General features: G+C 41.5%; 1 protein-coding gene across 2 annotated transcripts in view; it reads right to left on the bottom strand.

The window, feature by feature from the left end:
- The window catches only part of LOC117960508 (vasorin-like), a 28,868-nt gene extending 20,633 nt beyond the window's left edge, over positions 1–8,235 (bottom strand). For both annotated transcript variants that reach the window (XR_004660174.1, XM_034898456.1), the window contains exon 1: positions 7,970–8,235. The gene's annotated coding sequence lies outside the window, so the exon portion shown is untranslated. The remainder of the gene's footprint in view (positions 1–7,969) is intronic.
- Between the last annotated feature and the right edge of the window lie 11,047 nt (positions 8,236–19,282).

Below are 19,282 nucleotides of genomic sequence, written 5' to 3'. Positions count from 1 at the left end.
CACTAATGCACTAGCTCACTACACATCGCAGACACAAAGAAATAAACACATTTCTCCTCTATAAAACCTTTAATATAGAGTCCAGCAGGTACTGTATCAGAGCCCAAATTTTTGGTAGTGGACCCATAAAATTAATTATTTTACCCTCTAATTACTTGAAATGTGCTCTTAAATTAATAATTGGTGCACACAAACAACAATTATCCTATACAAATATGTTTTGGGATATGTACTTCAATGGCAACCCATAATTGTATTTGGCAGCCAATGCCATGTCATACGTTTCGCAACCCCAAATCACAATAAGAAAACTTTAGTCCTTAATCAACCCAAGAATCCAATTTAAATTGTCCATGAGCTGATGGGTTTTATTCTTTATGTTTCCCTGCATTTACACAGCACCATGCGTGCGGCTAGCTGCTTGTTGGCAGAAGGTAAACAGAGAGCGCTAAACATGTAGCAACAAATGTAGCGTCCGATGTAGCCTTAAAACGCCATAGTGTGTTGTGGAATGAGTGCGATAACTTAACGCTATTAATCTCACAGAATTTACTGACTAATTTGAGGGTACCCAAACATTAAAAGCAGACGCTAACTCACTGCTAACTCCTTGCTAACTGAACTAACTAACTAACTAGCTACTAACTGTGTGGGCTATAATTTCAGTTTGAGGGCACAACAGTATCCAAAATGTCACCCTTTATACTGTCTGGGCTCTTGCTATCTTCATTACTTTTTTGCATGCCGTCTTTTTTTTAAATTATATATATATATTTTCACATATACTTAAACTCTTGCACACGCAACACACACTTCCATTATTGCCTCTTCTTCCCGCCAGTGTGCATTAAAAACTGCTGCAGCATAACTTCTGATTCGCTTGCCACCTTTTTGAAGTGGCTTTGGGTTCTCATCTGTCAACAAGATGTCCAAATTAAAAAATACCACAGGCTCGCCCACAGCCAAAGTTTTCTAGGCTGGGTTCAGTGGGTAGAGGATGTGTAAAGTGCCAAGTCAAGTGCAAAGCAATTTAGACTGATGTCTTGAGACATCAAGAAGTCAAACAGAGTGTTGGTTTGAAAGCCGGGGGGGAGTGTTTCATTTGGTTGTTTTTTCACCAGATAGTTTCTCTGTTGTTTACACTTTTACCCTAATGCTAATAACATGACCACACTTAAAGCGTTGTATTATCTTGTACCTAAAAAGCTCAGATTCCGCTGAAGAGGATTCTTCCCACTGCAAACATACCACATGTGACTCTGTGCTTATTCAACTCACAACAACTTTAAAATGTTCATACTGAACATTCACAACTGTCTAAAGTTTTCTGTGGACCTTCTTGGCTTGGTCTAAGTATCCTCAGCTTCCTGCATATTTTAATATTTTAGTAGCCGTTTTACAGCTGACTAAACATTGCAATGTCACCCACAAACTATTTAATACATAGCTTTGCCCGGCCGTTGCCTTTTTTCACTGAAGCACCAGGCAAGGCTGATTAATTTACAGAAACGTTCTCACTTCCACAGTAGTTTTATTTGGGTACTTTGTATTATATGGATCATTTGGCCTGTCCTTTTGATCTTATTTTTAGTTTTCACTTCAAGATTTGAGGTTTTTATTTATTTTAGTTTGCCATCAGCGGCCTTGTTAACACAATGGAAACTAATGCCAGGGTCTAGAAATATATTTGGTTTTTACAATATAATGTGCAAGTTAACTCAGGTTTTTTTTCTTATGGATTCTAGCTATTTTGTAAGCATTCCTAGTGAGAATATGCATCATACTGCTAAAAGCTGGCTATTTGGAACCAGGCTTTTTTGAGGAACGAAAGTGTTGCTTTGAGAAGTTGCATTGCTGATTAGGGCCAAAATGATAATCATGATTATTTTGATCAATAGTGAGATCACGATTAACTATCACGATTATCTGTTGATTTTAACCAAAACAAATTTTAACAGTTAATAGGGGTCCCCTCTTAATACACTACAGTGTGTGCATAATGTATTACTAATTAATATGTCTCGAAGATCTCAAGAGTTCTTCATCAATACATCTGCTAAGTGTGGGTTGATCGGATTAACGGTTGTCGAGAAAAAAAAAACGATGGACAGACAGCGAATCCTTCTTTTTATCTTTTTTTTTAGTTTGAAGATGTCAGCAATGCTTTATTGCAGCGCACCTCAAGAACCCTCTGCTTTCAAAATACCACAGAACAGGGTTTCCTCCAGTGTCTTGCATGCCTGGTGGCCCACCGGGCCTAAGTTGCCCCCCCACCATGCCAAAACCACTGAAAATTATTAAAATATTTTTAACATGTTTTTTAAACTACAGTTGTAGTGGGGTGGCCCGGTTTGAAACTTAGACATATGTTGTTGTTGTTGTTTTTATTTCCATTTAGCACTGACTTAATGCTGGGCCCCACGGAATCTGTCTTATAGCTTTTTTAAATTTCACGATTCTGTCAACAATTCTGTTATCCATGAACTATTGAACTCTGCATTCACTGACTCTTGCCACCGGGCTAAACAACCTTTCCGACGGGAAACACTGCACAAACCTGCCAGGATCTGGGAGATTTAGAGCCAAGCCGACACGGTGAACCACAGAACATACTCGCTCAGTAGTAGGCAGATTTCTTCTGATTGTAACTTTGACTCTGAGTCAACACCCTCTCTCTCTTTCCCTGAGTTACTTCTGCTTTGTCGGTTCTGTGTCGCCGTCCCCACTGGTCCCCCCTTTGACTTCTGACCTCTTAATCCCCTGCCAGCTGCAGCGAGGCCTCCAAGGAGGACTTTGTGATCGTGTGTGCATGCATGTGTGAATGTGTGCGTGTATCTTTAAATGTGTGTGGATTGGTGAGTGGGCATGTCTCGGATCTTTTCAGCATCAGTGTTGCGACAAGACATGAAGGACTGTCAGTTAAAAAATATTTTTATTGGATATTACATCATAACCGAGTATGGCAAGACGGGGCATACACGCACCCAAACTGCAATTATACTAGTTGCTGCAAATACACTTGAGGGTATTACTTACCAACACAGAAGTGCAATTACAGTTCACCTGTGCACAAACACTATGCGTCTGACTTAAGGCAAAATAAGTCAAGTCAATCACAATTTTCCTGGTTGAATTAATTGAAGAGCAAGTGTGATGCCACGCCTCAAGGCTGTGATTCCGTATTCACCCTAATGTTACTGTAGCACAATTCATTGGGTTCAATTACACACCACTCATAAAGCAACAAATAGAACACTCTGTAACCTATAATATAGTTTTAATGTATCCCCTGAATCCAATCCAATAAAACTGAGGAAACTATAACAGCAAACAAGAGTTTTAACCAACCGATCAAAGTTCATCAGAGTGCATACAATCTCAATGGTTAGATGCATATGTGAAGCAGGTTGAAATGCAAAAAAATTAACACTTTTAAAATAATCATACAGTATATTAGGTCTAAGTACCTTTTTTTAAGCATTTCTCTGCATCTCCCTATTTTAAGAGTTCAAATGACGAACATGCACACAGACACAAAAGCAAGGTTTACTGAAAAGGAAGGTAAAAGGGGACATGATACTTCATGTGCAGCTGAATGCAGACAGATATGAGCACAAAACACATTCCTCTAATCTTAATACCTGAGGCAACGTGCAGCTCAACACTGGTTCACACATCCTGACACATTTGACGATCTACACACAAGCGTTGACTTTTGCGCACGCGTCCATAGTAACCATCCCTATCGGATACCTTCTGTCAAACGGCTTCTCTCTTCACCTGTTGTACTTTTGAGTTGTTCAGGACATCATAGATCCAGACCTCGGTTCTTTGAAGTGCTTTGTGAGGCCCTGCAGCCCCCAGGCCATGGTCTACCTCCAGCGTGTGTGTGTGTGTGTGTGTGTGTGTGTGTGTGTGTGTGTGTGTGTGTGTGTGTGTGTGTGTGTGTGTGTGTGTGTGTGTGTGTGTGTGTGTGTGTGTGTGTGTGTGTGAGAATGACGGCTGTTGAATGGGGATGAAAGAGTGTGTTTGTACAGCCAGAATACATGCCCTCGGGATAAAAGAGAGAGGGGCTCAGAAAAAGGGAGCTAAAAGGTGGGGTTTCCCTAATCTACCCCCCCCCACACACACACACACACACACGCACACATACACACACCCACACCCACACCCACACACAAACCCCGACAACTCTGCTCAAGTAGTGGTTTGGCTGCTCTCGGACTATGGAGGGGGAGGGATGTGTTAACTAAAAGACTCTGGACAGATTAGGTGTCAAGTTAGAATATAAAAACTTTCTGTACGTGCATTCTCTGCTTTTAAACGAAAAGAGGAATGCATGTTTAATACTTGGTTAATAATTGTGAATACTCAGGATGATTTTCATTTGTTAATGGTAAAACGTGTTGGATTAAGATCTTGGACACAGAAAAGGCGAGGTATTGTTTCCTTACTAACGACGTTAAATAAATGAGGTCTGATAAGATTCAACGTAAAGCAAAAGCGTTCTTCATGCAGAATGATCTCCCTCTCTCTCTCTCTCTCTCTCTCTCTCGCCCGGTCGCGTCAGATTGGCGCCCACCAGGAGCCAGGCTCCGTCCGAGGTTTCTGCGTGTTAAAAGTTGGACCACGGCAGGCCTCCGTTGCTCCGCTCCTCCGTGCACTGCCGCCAGGGAGGGAAGCTAAACACTACTCACCTAAACACACTGCGCACACAAAGATGACACAGAACTTGATTAAAAAAATCAACAAAGTAACATAATAATAAAGTAGCAGGGAGAAACTGATTATATCAGGTTATCAAAAGGTTAATTGTTGAATCTCAGCTGTGGGTTAGGTTTGCATCTTTCTGTCCTGGTGCCTCCTGGTACCACAGAGGAATGTTACGAGAAGCTTGTATGTGTCACGCTCTTTAACTTCCTACTGAACCGCCGTGTTTATAAAACACACCATGAGGATCGGGGGGGGGGGGGGATACTTAGAGACACGCTTCATGGGTTGGTAAAGGAGTAGCAACCCCTAAACCCTCCCTAGGGGTGGAGGAGTGGAGGCGGGGGTTGAGTTTTAGGAAAGTGGAGGTGCCCCTCTGGTGAGCATGTTAAGTCTCAGCCTGTTGTAGGTTGGAGTCTAGAATTCCTCGGGTGTCAAGGAACCTTGTAAAGATGTAACGTGAGACTTTTAATGTCGCTGGAAACAGACACCAAGTTTAGCAATTTCCTAACTGCCATCATTTTATTAATACTCTGATCAACAAGAGAGTAATCAAGAATGAGAGTGACAATAGTTGCACCTCTAGACACTTCCAGAGTTAGATGGTATAGAGTGCACCAAACTTTGGAAAAATGCATTTGCCAGATGTTTGAGCAAAAATAGAGCAACCAGGGAAACAACCTATCGTCAGCATACATTATCAAAATAGCTTGTTACTGTAAATGGTTTCAGCATGGCTGCAGAGTTCCAGCATGTTCATGAGGGGGGAATTAGCCCCGAGCAGCATAATGACTGAACTGAGCGGAGTGATTTATCAGCAGTCGGAGGCTTGATGCTGGACGTCCGCTCCGTCTTCGTGGTCCCTGCTTCCATAAACGTTCCCAAATGAGCCGACAAGCCACTCGGCCCACCCCACCTATACATCTATCTGCACGACGGCAGAGATCAAGATTTTTCCACCTGTTTTTATGGGCAGTGGGATGTGTGCTTAAAAACATTCAACAGAACACCAGCAATAAAAGCCAATGTTTTCAACCGAGCCTTACTGGGGGTGAAAAATGCCATATTGATAAAGAAAAAAAGAAAACCAATCTAAAAAAAAAAAATCTTCCCCACCAGTGGTACAGTGACCGAAATCTGACCTGTGTGTGTGTGAGTGTGTGTTCACAGCACCACAGGGCACACTTAAACCCCACTAAGAGGAGGGGCTTTAAGGTGGTTTGGCTGATAACAACCAAAATCACACACACACACACACACACACACACACACACACACACACACACACACAACCTTGTACCTCTTAACTTCCTTCATGGGGTTGTTAACTCCCTGATTATGGAGCTTTCCTTTGGGTTCACTCCTATTTAGTTGTCATGGTGGCATGACCCAAACACTTATTAGCTGACCCTCGAGATTACTCCAAGCTGGAAACGGGAGGGAAGTGGGGTTAAGCCTTCACCTTGAGGTGCTCGCTGTAGCATCTCACAAAAACCTTAATTAAATTGCTCAGACGCCGAGTCAGGAATGTTTGCTTTGCTATCCCTCTCTCCCGTGCGTACTTCAGCCTCTACCTTTCTTTGCTTTTCCCATACTCATAGTCCAGGCTGGCTTTATTTTTTCTCCCTGCTCACAGATCAATATTGATTTGGAAATCCCTTATTGTACCCAAACTCAACAAGTTGCAATGTATAAGGTAAAGACAGCAGCACATGGTTGCCATACCGCTGACTAGATTTATTTGATTCTCCATGCATTACAAACTCTGGTTGACATATTGCTCATGGATTACCGATGCATACCACAACGTTCAGGTTTATCTGGCAGTTCAGACATGAACAAAGATAACTTAAGTTGTTTTCGTCTTTTCTAAGACAAGAACAAGGACTGCAAGGGCACAGGCAAATATCACAGCTGGAGCTGTAATATATTTTTAATAATATGTGATACCGCCCATATCAACTTCCCAAAATGACGTCCTATTAACCTTGTTTGGTCTGACTAACGATCCAAAGACCTTGAATTATTAAACTCGCAGTGATATAAAACAAAAGGAGAGCAACAATTCCTCACACTTGATATGCTGGAAGTGAAAAATATTTGGCATTTCATTCTTTATTAAAATCTAAAGTAGTTACTCAATGATCAAAATGCAATCATTCCATCGACTGGATCATTTAATTTCAGCCAATTTACAGTGAGCATCTGCTACAATAGAGAAATATGTATATAGGCTGTCAGAAATAGAGAAGAACAGAATAATATGGGGCTGCAACTAACATATTATCATTGAAGATTCCTTTTCTCATTCAATTCATATAAAATGACAGAAAACAGTAAAAATCCAAGGCTGACAAAGATACTCAATTTACTAACACATCCACACATTTAAGAAGCTTGAACCGGAAAAGGGTTGACATTTCTAACAGAAAATGTGCTGTGGCAATGAATCAGTTATCACAGTTGTGTGAGTTCTATATCATAGAATAAGATAGAATAGCAGTGCATGAATACATGACTATTCACCTGACTATGTGTGCAAACACTAAATGCTTACGGAATGGCCAATGCAGATGGGACATTAAATGCATAAATTATTAAGTAAAACCGTTTTAAACCCACAGTCAACCTATATGTCTCAATGGGAATGTCTCTATGTGTCTCTGGGGATCAGCAGCCAATCTTACAGATTAAAGTCTCCTCATCCGAAGTGAAAACAAACGGCTAGAGGTGAGAGGGACCATGGAGGGGAAGATAAAGCTCCTCTAATCCGAAACATTCAGCCGAAACACGGTCTGAAGCAATGACAACGATAAGAGCTAATCCTGTTTCCACATATCTCTGCAGGAAACCCTCCTCTCAGTGTCTCCTGTCCGTGCCTCCCTCCGAGCGCGTCTGGCCGCCAGATCCTGACCTTAGATAGTGAGCCGCGCGCCGGGGAGAGGAATGCGAGGATACGCTGACAAATCTGACGACCACAAGGGAAGCTTTCACACGTGAAGCCGGCGCGAGTAAAGAAGCTGATTCTGGATCAATTATCAGAGCCTCTCCTAGTGTCACCGTTTACAGGATAACTGGTTAACTATGTACTTTTAATCAATAATACACACAGCATCTAAACGATTTCATACACGAGGAGGGGGTGCTCTTCTATCTTAAATGAGAAACATGTGGAGTTCTTGTTTCATTCAGTCATTCGCATTTTGCACAAACGTGCACTTCTGTATTTCCCTGCATAGAAGTCACGGTTGAAGCTTACCTTGGTAAAGTAACCCGGAGTCCGCGGGAATGCGCTCGAGTGGCTTCTTCCCAAAACTTTGTATCCACTTAGTCTGCGTGTCTCTCTGCGCGAAGCACCCAAACTGTCTTCAAAACCTTCTTCTTGTGACGAAGCGGAGTAAGCGTCCACCCGAAAACCCAAAGGTGTTGTTCTACCACTGCAGCGCACTCGCACGTTCCGCTCGGTCTGTCAGAGTTGGAGAGACCCAGGTCCGCGAGCGTTCAGGGGCGCACGGACTTTTCAACAAAAGCGCTCATTGAAGTAAAGGAGACGAGCACTTAAACAAGCTGGGGAAGTGGGAGGGACCGTGTGGAGCCGAGGCGCGCGCTCGAGCGCGTTCCCGAGGCGCACTACGAGGTGCACTACGAGCCGCACCTGCAAAAAATATCCACAGCAGGAAAGATGGTTTATTGGGAAATCTTGACACTAAAAAGTTTTTCACAAATGCAATTTACAAGACTTTCTGTTTTTTTTCTATCTTGCATCTGGTTATTTATGTATTTGTCAATTTCTAAAGTGTCTGTACACCAGTTTTGTATGACCCATTCTAAAGATTTTAATTGATTCAGGGGTTCCATGATGTGTTTGTAGTATCTAATGGTCTGTAACTTAAATCAGGTTCTGTTTGAATTAATGAAGGGGTGGCAGTAGATCAGTCCGTAGGGAGTTGGGTTGGGAAGCGGAGGTTCACTGGTTTAAGTCCCCGTGTGGGCCAAAAAGTATGGAGTGTGGAGTGGTGGCTGGAGAGGTCCAACTTCAACTCCTGGGCACTGCCAGGTGCTCTGGAGCAAGGCACTGTACCCCCCCATCCCACTCACTCTACCATCTCTCCGTTAGTGCATGTATTGGTCCTGAGCGTGTGTGTATTTCAGGCCTGTGTGTGACTACTAACAAAGTGTGGACACAGAGTGTAAATTGTAATTTCCCCATTGGGGATAAATTAAATTAAATTAATTAAATTACTGTTGATGCAAGGGGGTTTACATTGTATTTTGGTCATGAGTTGGAGTGAACTTCGGAAGGGATTTTTGGGCTAAAAGTGATGACTTGAATGTGATCTTTGGTTTACCAAGTAGCAAATCCTATATGTTATCTAACATGTGACTTAAACATATCCTATATAAAGTATGTCTAAGGTACTGAAAGCTATAGTGTGTACATCTGACACTCTCCAAGCTTCTGCAGAGCTTGAATCTTTGATATAATAATCTTTATCATCCAGAAACAGTGTAGAGGCGGCTTTCTTTCCACACATCATCCAGCATTGTTGTTCAGACACCACATGATCAAGGACACTTGAGGAGCGTTTACACCAACATTTTGTAGCAGTTTATCAAAGTTCTGGAGCTGATCTACTTAAAGCAGCATTGATTGATTTTTTGGGCACTTGGGGGCAGTGCAGCGAACTGTTCACACATCATTGACTTGTGTTGTCCTATATGACCACACATACTATATGGTGGAGTGTTTGGTAAACAGTCTCTACATAAGCATATTTACAGACACACAGACATTGGAGGGTTGTTTTAGTCATGCAACAGAAAACTCAGATTGGACAGACAGTCTAGCTAGCTGTCTGGATTTACCCTGCATAGATTTGAGAAGTAGTTAACCATATTCCTCAGAAATCCACCAGAGTTTAGAATTACAACACAAAGAAAGGGAAAGGGAACGGACATCCAGCTGAACGAGAGCAGTCCCAAAAGTGGAACTTCGTGGATATTGACTAAATTGGCTCTGAACCTGATTTGTTGTCATTTGTTTCTAAAAATCCCCAAAATGCATTTGTGGGTAGGCGTTTTTAACTTACAAGCTACACAGAATCAACATTTATAATACAAGTTTGCCTGCTTTGCTCTTCTGAAAAATCTCCCAGCCAACTGTGTCGTGAAATCTTGTCCACTTATTACATTTCTTTTTATTTACAGTTCAGTCTCAAAGTATGAATTTCCATTTTAAGCCTGTGTATTTATACACAGGCTTCGGAAAGTTACCGTAGGCGAACCGCTAACCAAATACTTCCTAAGATCACCTTAGCTGTTAATGAGCTGTGGATGAAGACACTAAATTCTACTGCGGGGTTGTTCTGCGTGTTCAGGAACACACTGAAAGCTGAAACTCGTTGTCAACAGCCCTCAGCTTGTTATACTGGGTTTAACGGGACTGACCGTGAAGACCACAGGTGTCAATCACACACATACACAGACATGTTTAACAACACACTATATATATATATATATATATATATATATATATATATATTTATATTACATGTGTGTGTACACACACACACACACACATCTGAGAGTCTAAAATGAGACGTTCAGTCTGACAGGAACATGCTTGAACTGGCCAAATCCCTCGACACGATCCACACACAAGCCAAAGGTGATGTAGCTATTTGTGTAGAAAAAAAAGGTCTTAAATACTTTGTCTATTAGTACTTCACAAACATTAAGCTGGACATTAACCCAGTCTCATGTTATAAAACAGTTATTTTTCTCTACGTTTTATCTGGATTGACACATGAGGAATCAAGTCTGTTACAAAATTGTTTTCACATTAGTACATTTAATAGTACATTAGTTAACAGTTTGAGTCTGGGTTAACAACAGTTGGATTTACTGTGTGTTTTAACCAGGACTTTATTAAAGATATTGCGCAATTGCACGTTTAAAAAAAAAATAAGCGTAAGCACCAAGCTGTTTGGTCCAACATAAACTCCAAACGCATTAATAATTTCCATTAAAGTTGAATTTCAATGAAAGATGCTTATGTTGCAAAGTGCACCATACCTAACGTGCTTTTATTAATGTTTGTTACTGTTTTGCATGGCTGAACGGTGCAAGTAGAGGGCTTTCTGGGGTCTGTGTTGCTTGGCTGTGTTTTGATGCTTGCGTGGCTTCCTATGCTGAATGTGGATACTGTTGATGTTTAACTGTGCTAATGTCTTGCTGCTTCCTGTAGCTCTGCATGGCTTACTGAGAAAGCTCATGTGTTTCTCTAGCTGTTTGCATGGTGTCTTGCTGACTTCTGTCTGCATAGTTAAACCTGTACTAATGTCTCGCTGTTTCCTGGTGCTCTGGTCTAAAATTGTCTGACCAAAGGACTGCAGTTGAAAATTACCTTTCTGCCTAACACTGGCACATTTACAGAAATGTTAATTAATGTTTGTTATCCTTTATAAAATAAAGAATAAGGATACTTAACGGGACGTCACTGTGTCATGGACTAAGGTCCGATAAAAGGTCAATTTCAAAATGACTCTTCAGTTTCACACGGGACAGAAGCCCAGTTTGTTTGACCCTTGACCTACCTTCAGATGCAGAATTTGGCACCCTCACTTGGTCACGTCACTTCCTTGTTTGCTGTTCCGATGATTACTACAGCCACGAGAGCTCTAACAAGAAACAGAAATGCATAGCATCAACCCGTACGGTTGTTTTTTTCTAGGTAAGGACAGGCGGATCAGTGGCCTCAACTTCCTGAACGAGGCCAGATGGGCTGTGGGATCTGTGTGTGTGTGTGTGTGTGTGTGTGTGTGTGTGTGTGAGAAAGAGGAACAGGGTTTGACAGGAGTGCGAGAAAACAAACACAACAACCCTGATCCTTCACACTCATGTTTGATCTGCTGCTTTACAATGAAACACTGAAGTGGGATTTTCTCATGAGAAGAAATCAATGCACTGAACTGATGGGTTGGTCACCGACTGCAGACGAATCAAAAGGGGATAAAGGTTTCATTGTGTGTATTTAATCATCTATTTAATCAGTGTATTCTAAGTACCGAACCAAAAGTCTGATCCATAATAAAATGAGAGAAGACCCCTTTGGTTTCTTTTTATAGCTGTAAACTGAAATCATTGTATTGTATAGATATGTATTTAGGAATAGACCATCAACAAATGTATCGACATCCAGGGCTGGAGCTCCTATTGAAGACACTAAAGTGTCCCACGGTAATGTTTCTAGAACTTCAGAGGGGGTTCAATGGTTTACATAATAGGATTATGCATATTTAAAGGTGCTCTAAGCGATGTCACGTGTGTTTTAGGCAAGAACATTTATTGACACATTTAGTAAACATCTCCTCATCATCCGCTGCTTGTCCCCTGCAACACACTATGAAAAAAGCGGCCTCTGTAGACAGACCATGGTCTACAAATGGCAACAAAAAATAAATGTGCCAACCTGCACGACAAAGCGTACACAAACAGTATTCCAGCGTTCCGGCTAATAACCAACAAGAAGGGGGTGAGAGGTGGAGGGGGAGGGGACAGGATGAGGAGATTGGGATGAGGGATGAGGGGACGGGATGAACACCACAAACCTCCACCTTGCCCCCCTACCCCTCATTGTGGGACCGGCTCCTCTGGCTGTAATTCTGCACCAAGACTGAATTTTGGGAAAGAGACTTCAGATACAATATTAAGGGACCATGTCATGGGACCTTTAAAGATTGAGTATGACTCCTGCAGTGTGAGTACCAGAGGGCTGTAGTTGGGTCCAAAGTGGGAGTGTTTCAGTCTGAGTGTTTATGTGATTCACACAGCTGGGGATGGGGAAGGCTTGACCCTTCACAGACCTCCCCAACACAGCGGAAATGACTTCTGTCTATGTAAGACCCTCGCTTTTCTCTTTCAGAACCTTCCACACTCCCCAACTTGTTTCTTTACAGGAATGTAAATTAAACAGAATTTACAATGATAGGGATAAGGCAGAGGGAGTGTTAGCCTTTGTGTACGCTTGTGTACGTCAGGGTACATGCTTGTGTGTGTGTGTGTGTGTGTGTGTGTGTGTGTGTGTGTGTGTGTGTGTGTGTGTGTGTGTGTGCGTCCTCCTCTAAGACTCTGCTATATTAATAGAACTTTTCGCCACTGATGATGAAGTTGCCATCTGTACCCTGACGCACACACGCACACCTCCATGCAGTGTGTTGATTCCCTCTGATTATCTCAGTTATGGACTGCATTTAAAAAATTTTTTTTAAACTCACACGCACATTATTCAGCGAAGGTCAGCGAAGTTACCATGCAAGGTTCTGGCCTGACCATAGGAAGCAATGGAGGTTGGGTGCCTTGCTCAAGCACATTTTGACATGTAAAAATACGGCGCTGGGGATCGGATCACAAACCCTGCAAATTAGTGCGTTGTCAAATGTGTGGGCCCTTTTTAAACAACGGAGCACTCTTAGAGTTTTAATGTAACCAGGTGTTGTCTGGCGCACTCCATATGTGCAGATGCATGTCAACGTGAAGAATAGAAAGGAGGCTAGTTTGGAAATTCTAAATGATAGTGAGAGAATGAGAGGAGTATGTTGGGAAATGCTAGTAGTGCACTCATATGAACAGTATATACAGTATAACAGTATATAAAACAGTATTAGAAAAAGTGCGGTGGCTGGGAAGTGGTTAGATATTAATAAAACAAGTCCTGTCTCATGATTCAAGTCATTGTTAACTTACACAATATACAAATCTAAAACTTTTGCTTCGAGTTCCTAAACATAATCCCCAAATCAGTAATTATTGTTTAGTTGCCATAAGCAAGTATTGTAGAGAAAACAAATGAAATATGTTGTCAGTATTTTGCCAACATTGTGTGCCTTGGCAGATGCTTTATTTACCTGTAACGCTATAACGGAAAAGGGGGAGATGGAAGAAGACAGAAATTAAAAAGAAAGATAGAGAAAGACAGAGAAAAAAGCAAAGAGGAAAAGAAGGTGAGATGTAATGATAGACACCGAGTGGGAAGAAGGGAGTAATACAAACAAAAGGGGAGAGGGGGGGTTACAGAGGGAGGGGGGTGGGAGATGACACAGCCATGGGAACCCATGTTTGGTCCACGCTCCAGACTCTGCAGTTGTTAGCCTCGCCAGTGTTGTTATTTTGTTTTCACATGGCCTTCAACCTCGCCGTGTGGACCGCAAACAGATGTTAATGACATTTCTCACAAGAGTTTCTACTCCGAGTCATCAGCGCTGCTAATGGGCTGTGGTGAGACGTTTTGTGAGGATGGACGCCACTGCAGAAGTAACAGAAGCTGTAACAAGACTGCAGCAGCAGAAATACCAGTAGACAGAAGAAGGGGTGTTGTTCGACTAACAATCAACTGATTTCTTTTTTATAATTGGCCAACAGATTCACAAAAGGAATCTATCAATGGATTTTTAATATTGTTATTAGAATCACAGTAGAGCAAAATTCCCACACATGTCATTAGTAAAGCCTGCACACCAGCTCAAAACCACAATTTTTAGTGAACGTTTATAATAGTTTCAAATTTTGTTAATCAAAATGTTTTAAAATAGTTACATAAAGTCACAGCTGACAGACAATATGTGGTAAAGTGTGGGTTTGCCCATCTAAGGTAACAATTATCTTAAAAAAAACTACATAAAATTACCTGTAACCAAACTGTACATCACAAATAGTATAGTACATTGTAATTATAGACAAATTAAATTAAAAAATCCATTATCAAGTATCTAAGTAAGGTGTTCGGTCACCACAGTAGCTTTTATGCTAAGTCTGTGGAACTTTACTGCAGACAAAATATTCCTCATTTGAAGTGCTCGTATTAGGGTCATTTCCAGGTTCATAATAGTATTTAGAGGTTGCAATAGAATAGGTTTACATGGTTTAATTTTCAGCAGCTCCTCTTTTCACCCTGTGTGGTGAGCTCTGCGTTTTAGCCACAGAGTGAGGCATCACGCTTCTGTTCCATCTTTGTTGGGAGCTCGCACATGCTCAGTCCCTCGGTGAGCCCTGCTAGCTAGTCAGTTGCAGAATATGAGGATGCGCCACGCTAGCAGCTAGGCGAGCATTATAACGTGTGTTACAAAGTGACGCACGTTCGTTACGGAAGTAAAGGCTGGACTACAATAGAGCTGTTTGGATGGAGCAGTTTGTGAACAATTGGCTTTTTAATTTTGGTATTTTAGTTGCCGTTTGTCTGATTTAAATGTTTATTATTCTGTTCATACCACATGTTGTGTGGCTGATAGGGATCTTTGGAAGTCAGAGAGACTAAATCTGTTCGGGTTACGGATCATCCATACTGTGTTCTTAATTAAAATCAGCAACAGATCGCATGTAGAGAATTTTGAGAGCTGCACAGTCATAATTAAAACAACTGGATACTTGTACAAGCTGATCTATGGGTCTGATAACAATTTATTAAATTGGAATCGGATCACAATGATTCTGTCACATCCTGTTAAGCCTGAAGGCTGCTGGCGACGGCTGGAAACTGTCCGACTTTACCGCTGATTTTGATCAACCCCCCCCCCCCCCCCCCCCCCCGGCTGCTGCGGCCTGCTCTCGTTCACTTTACAGGCGAGGCGCAGTTCATCTCAAACAAGCCTACTGTGTCTCTGTTGGAGATGTCCCTTTGGGGTTGACTTTGGCTTTTTCACCTTGTAAACCTATAATGTGCACAAAAATATATAAAACACAATACAGGAAAGGGAAAACGCCAAAAAGCATAATATGAGCACTCTAATGTGTACTTGATGGGGGTGGATAGCGCAGACTAGCATTCACTCCAGATCTCCATTAGGTGTTCAACTGGGTTTAAGTTTATCATGCTTACTAAACCATTCTCTGACACCTTGTCCCCTGGATACAAGTATCTGCTTTTGTCTCTAGCTTTTTCTTTTAGATTTTTTTTTTTATTAAGCCACTGTTTGAACAACCAAAACAAATTTAAATAAAAGGGGGGGGGGGGCTCAATAATAAGCACTTGACTACAAACAATGGAAATTAGATTTAATTAATCTGCTTGATGTCAAAGTGCAGAATAACTTGCGTGATGCATTGACTTTAAAAGCCTTGCACCCAGACAGTGACATGTTAACTTTACTCCATAAACTACGCTCATTTATAAAATATAAAAAAAATCCTGGGAAGCACAGGTTTGGGTTAAAAACCAATCTCCAGTTCTTCAAAGTAAAAGTATTGCACAAGTAGCTATATTTATAGTCTTGTGTGAAGGGGTTACAGCGTAGCTCCAGCGCCTTCAACATACATTACTGCAGCCATAGTTAAAGCTGATGAGGAGGACCCACCTAAAATATGTTGTTACACGTTGGGACCACAGAATCCATGGTGATGCATAAGCAACATATGTGACAATTGCTATGATGCACACAAAGCAAGATACTTTAGCTTTTTTTAACATCTATAGCAGAGCAGCTATAACAGCTGTGTTTGTCTCAAGAGACAGGGGGAGGACGTTTGATACAAAGCTGGAGGAAGAAGCCATGTGGGTCAGTATTTACTCTTGTTTTACTCTATGTCCACGATACGTTGACTCCTGACATGTTTGGGTGTTTTTGTTTGCGTCTGTGTGCACACGCCTGGAGAGCGAGCCACAGCAGCGTGAGAGGTTCTCACAGCCCAAAGAGGGACTCTCTGACAGGGATCGTGAGAAGGGCAGGTTCCTTGTGGTTACGAGAAATTTGACAAAATGTAGAGAGAACAAAAACAGCAGTGTTCCTAGATGTCAACAGCATATCATAGCTTATGGAAGGCATTTGACAAGTCTGCACAGGAGACTTTTTCGGTCTAGTTTTGCTCTTGCATTGCAAGACCTAGAGTAAGGTGTGGCCACGCCACACATGTGCTCCTGGATTGGAGAAAAAAATGGTCTGGATTGTTTGCATTTCTTGAAACCAATCACAATCGTCTTGGGCGGCGCTCACCTCCGGTCGCAAAGACGTTGGATCTGTAAAATGGTCTCAGGTAGGAACTTGGTAGGTTTTGGTAGAACATTTGCATACGTGAGCTTTATAAATTAGCGGGATACATGGTTAAACGTAATAAAAAATACACGTAACAAAAAAAGAAAGTAAAAGTACTAATAGTAAAAATACTGATCTAGAACTGGAACCAGCAGCAAGACGTCTGTATTTCTCTCTTTTCCCACACCTGTCTTCTTTCTTTTATCTCTCTGTTCTCCCGCTTTTCTCTGTGTTTGTCAAACGACACCATCTCCTTTCCGTCTTTCTCCCTCTGTCCTTCATCTCAAACTGCAGCTTCCCTCATGTCACTGTGAGGCTGTGGGATTATTTATGGGCTGGTGAATGGAGGGAGATAGTATGAGACCCGGAGCTTGGCCTCTACCCTTCTACTGTCTGCTAACCCTAAATCACCAGTGAGTCGCGCTCACTTTCACATTAATGGTGTGTGTGTGTCTGTCTTTCTGTCTGTCTCAGACAGACAGACGCTGTGGATGCTATCTGTTAGTTACGTCACATAATTTGACTTCAGATTTTTTCCACTGGTAGTAACTGCATTAAATAACAGATTGTAATCCAATCCAGACATAACTGCCACACTGATTCATCTCTAAATTAGCATAGATTTTCTCTCATTGTGCTTGGAAGCAGGTTTGCCACCGTTCTTTTTTGCCTATTGTAATAATGTTCCCAAAGTGTTAGAAAACAGTTTTAATGAATTGCAACCTTGGGTTATTGAGATCCTTGAAGGGGGGGTTCAGTTGGTTTAAACCCGTCAAAAGAGCCCGTTAAAGAGCTCATTTTACATGTTGACATTGTACAGACACACCGAACTGCTCGTGAAAAAACATCATTTTATTGCCCAAATGACAACAGTTATTTAGAGCTGAAATAATTGTGTTTGAGCCACTTGGAGGCAATAGAGAAAACATGTAAACACAACAGCAGCATAATGTCAACCTATAAAGTTGTCAGTTTCCTATTTAGCTGGGTTTTAGGGTTTACCAACTCCCAAACATAGCTGCTAAATACTCCACTATGTTAGCTATATTAGCTGGCAACTAACTTTTATTGTGCTTTTGGTGCTGGACAAGTACCTTGAAGTCGGTTTTTAATGAAAACACCTGCTTGCTGGGATTGGAACAAAGTGGATGAGAGCAGTGAGACTGAACCAAAATAATAAAGTGTTAGGCCATATGATAAAACTCCAAAAAACAATGAGCTGAGAGACGCTACACACCTCCGCAGAGCCGGGAGGTACTGCAGGTAATTGCTCATCATTAAAACATCTTTCAACAGTCAGTCCTACATTGAATGGCAGCGTAATCTCTTGCCTTGAAATTAGGATCCCGTTTAGCTTCACAACGTATTGTAACAAGAAGTAATTGATTGTCAAAGACATTTTGCGCGGTTAGATGTCACAACCTATTTGGTAGGGTGTCCCTATTGTTATGAATGGGGTTTCAGTAAAAAAGGTTTTTTAATAAAGTAACACCAAAAAGGTTTTGACAATGAATACCCCGTCTATGATAGTACTGTGTTTAAACCATGCATTTATACTAGTTAATGTTGTTTCAATTATTCTCTGTAATGAGAAGTAAAATAAAGGAATTTAAAAAGATCTAGCCCTTACTAAAGCCATTGTTTCATAACAAATATTCATGAATTTAAGCTAAATAAAGCAGTGGGATTGAAATAGATTGATATCCACATGGTCTGACTAGCAACCCCCAGAGCAATGAGACAACCATGCCCAACCGACCTCTCGACAAATGTTTTAAGCTAGCTATCACATTGCTTTAGCTTGCAAGCTTTAAGTTGACTCAAATCAAAGCTATTGCATGTCTTCAACTTTTTAATACATGTTTCACTTTTAAACAACATATGACCTACAAGGTCTTACTACCAAAACAACACAAATGTGAAAAATTACTCTGACACAGAACGTCAGAATATCTCCTCACCTTAATGTTTTGTGTGCGTTCCACAAAATGACCTGGGCAAAATGAGCAGAATGACAACGATGTTGTCACAGTGCTCTCTAGTTTAGCTGTAATGACCAGTATGACAACCACCCCGTGTGACAACCCAGGTCTCCTCTACTCATCAGTAAAATTAGTTGTTGTAGTGTTTAATTTACAAAGAAACCTAAACTGTTGTGGGCGGTTCTAGTTGCAGTAAGACCACTGTTCTAGTCTTCATCTGGGATCTAGAACTTCGCTGAGCCTGGCAGTGGTAAAGTGTACGCGTGTGTGTGTGTGTGTTGTCTGTTGTCTTGCCCAAAACAGGACCAGCTGAAGTTTGTGACCCTGCAGTGCTCTGTTTTCTCAGGGTGACAGAGAGGACAGCCAGTCTGCAGGGGGCAGACGGGGTGGGGGGTGTGTTGCATTGCATTTCAGCAACACCTGGTCTGCGAGTAAAACCGGAGAATATTGGCGGGGTTATGATATAATTTCTATGCTTTTTTAATGAAGTTTAAAGTTTTAGTGCGGAATGTTTTGATATTAATGAACGTCCATTACATTCAAGCCATTGCCACATAAGTTGCTCCA

This window comes from Etheostoma cragini, chromosome 2, assembly GCF_013103735.1.
Source record: "Etheostoma cragini isolate CJK2018 chromosome 2, CSU_Ecrag_1.0, whole genome shotgun sequence".
Classification (NCBI taxonomy): Eukaryota; Metazoa; Chordata; class Actinopteri; order Perciformes; family Percidae; genus Etheostoma; species Etheostoma cragini.
Note: the sequence above shows the minus strand (reverse complement) of the source record. Positions and strands in the feature narration are given on the sequence as shown.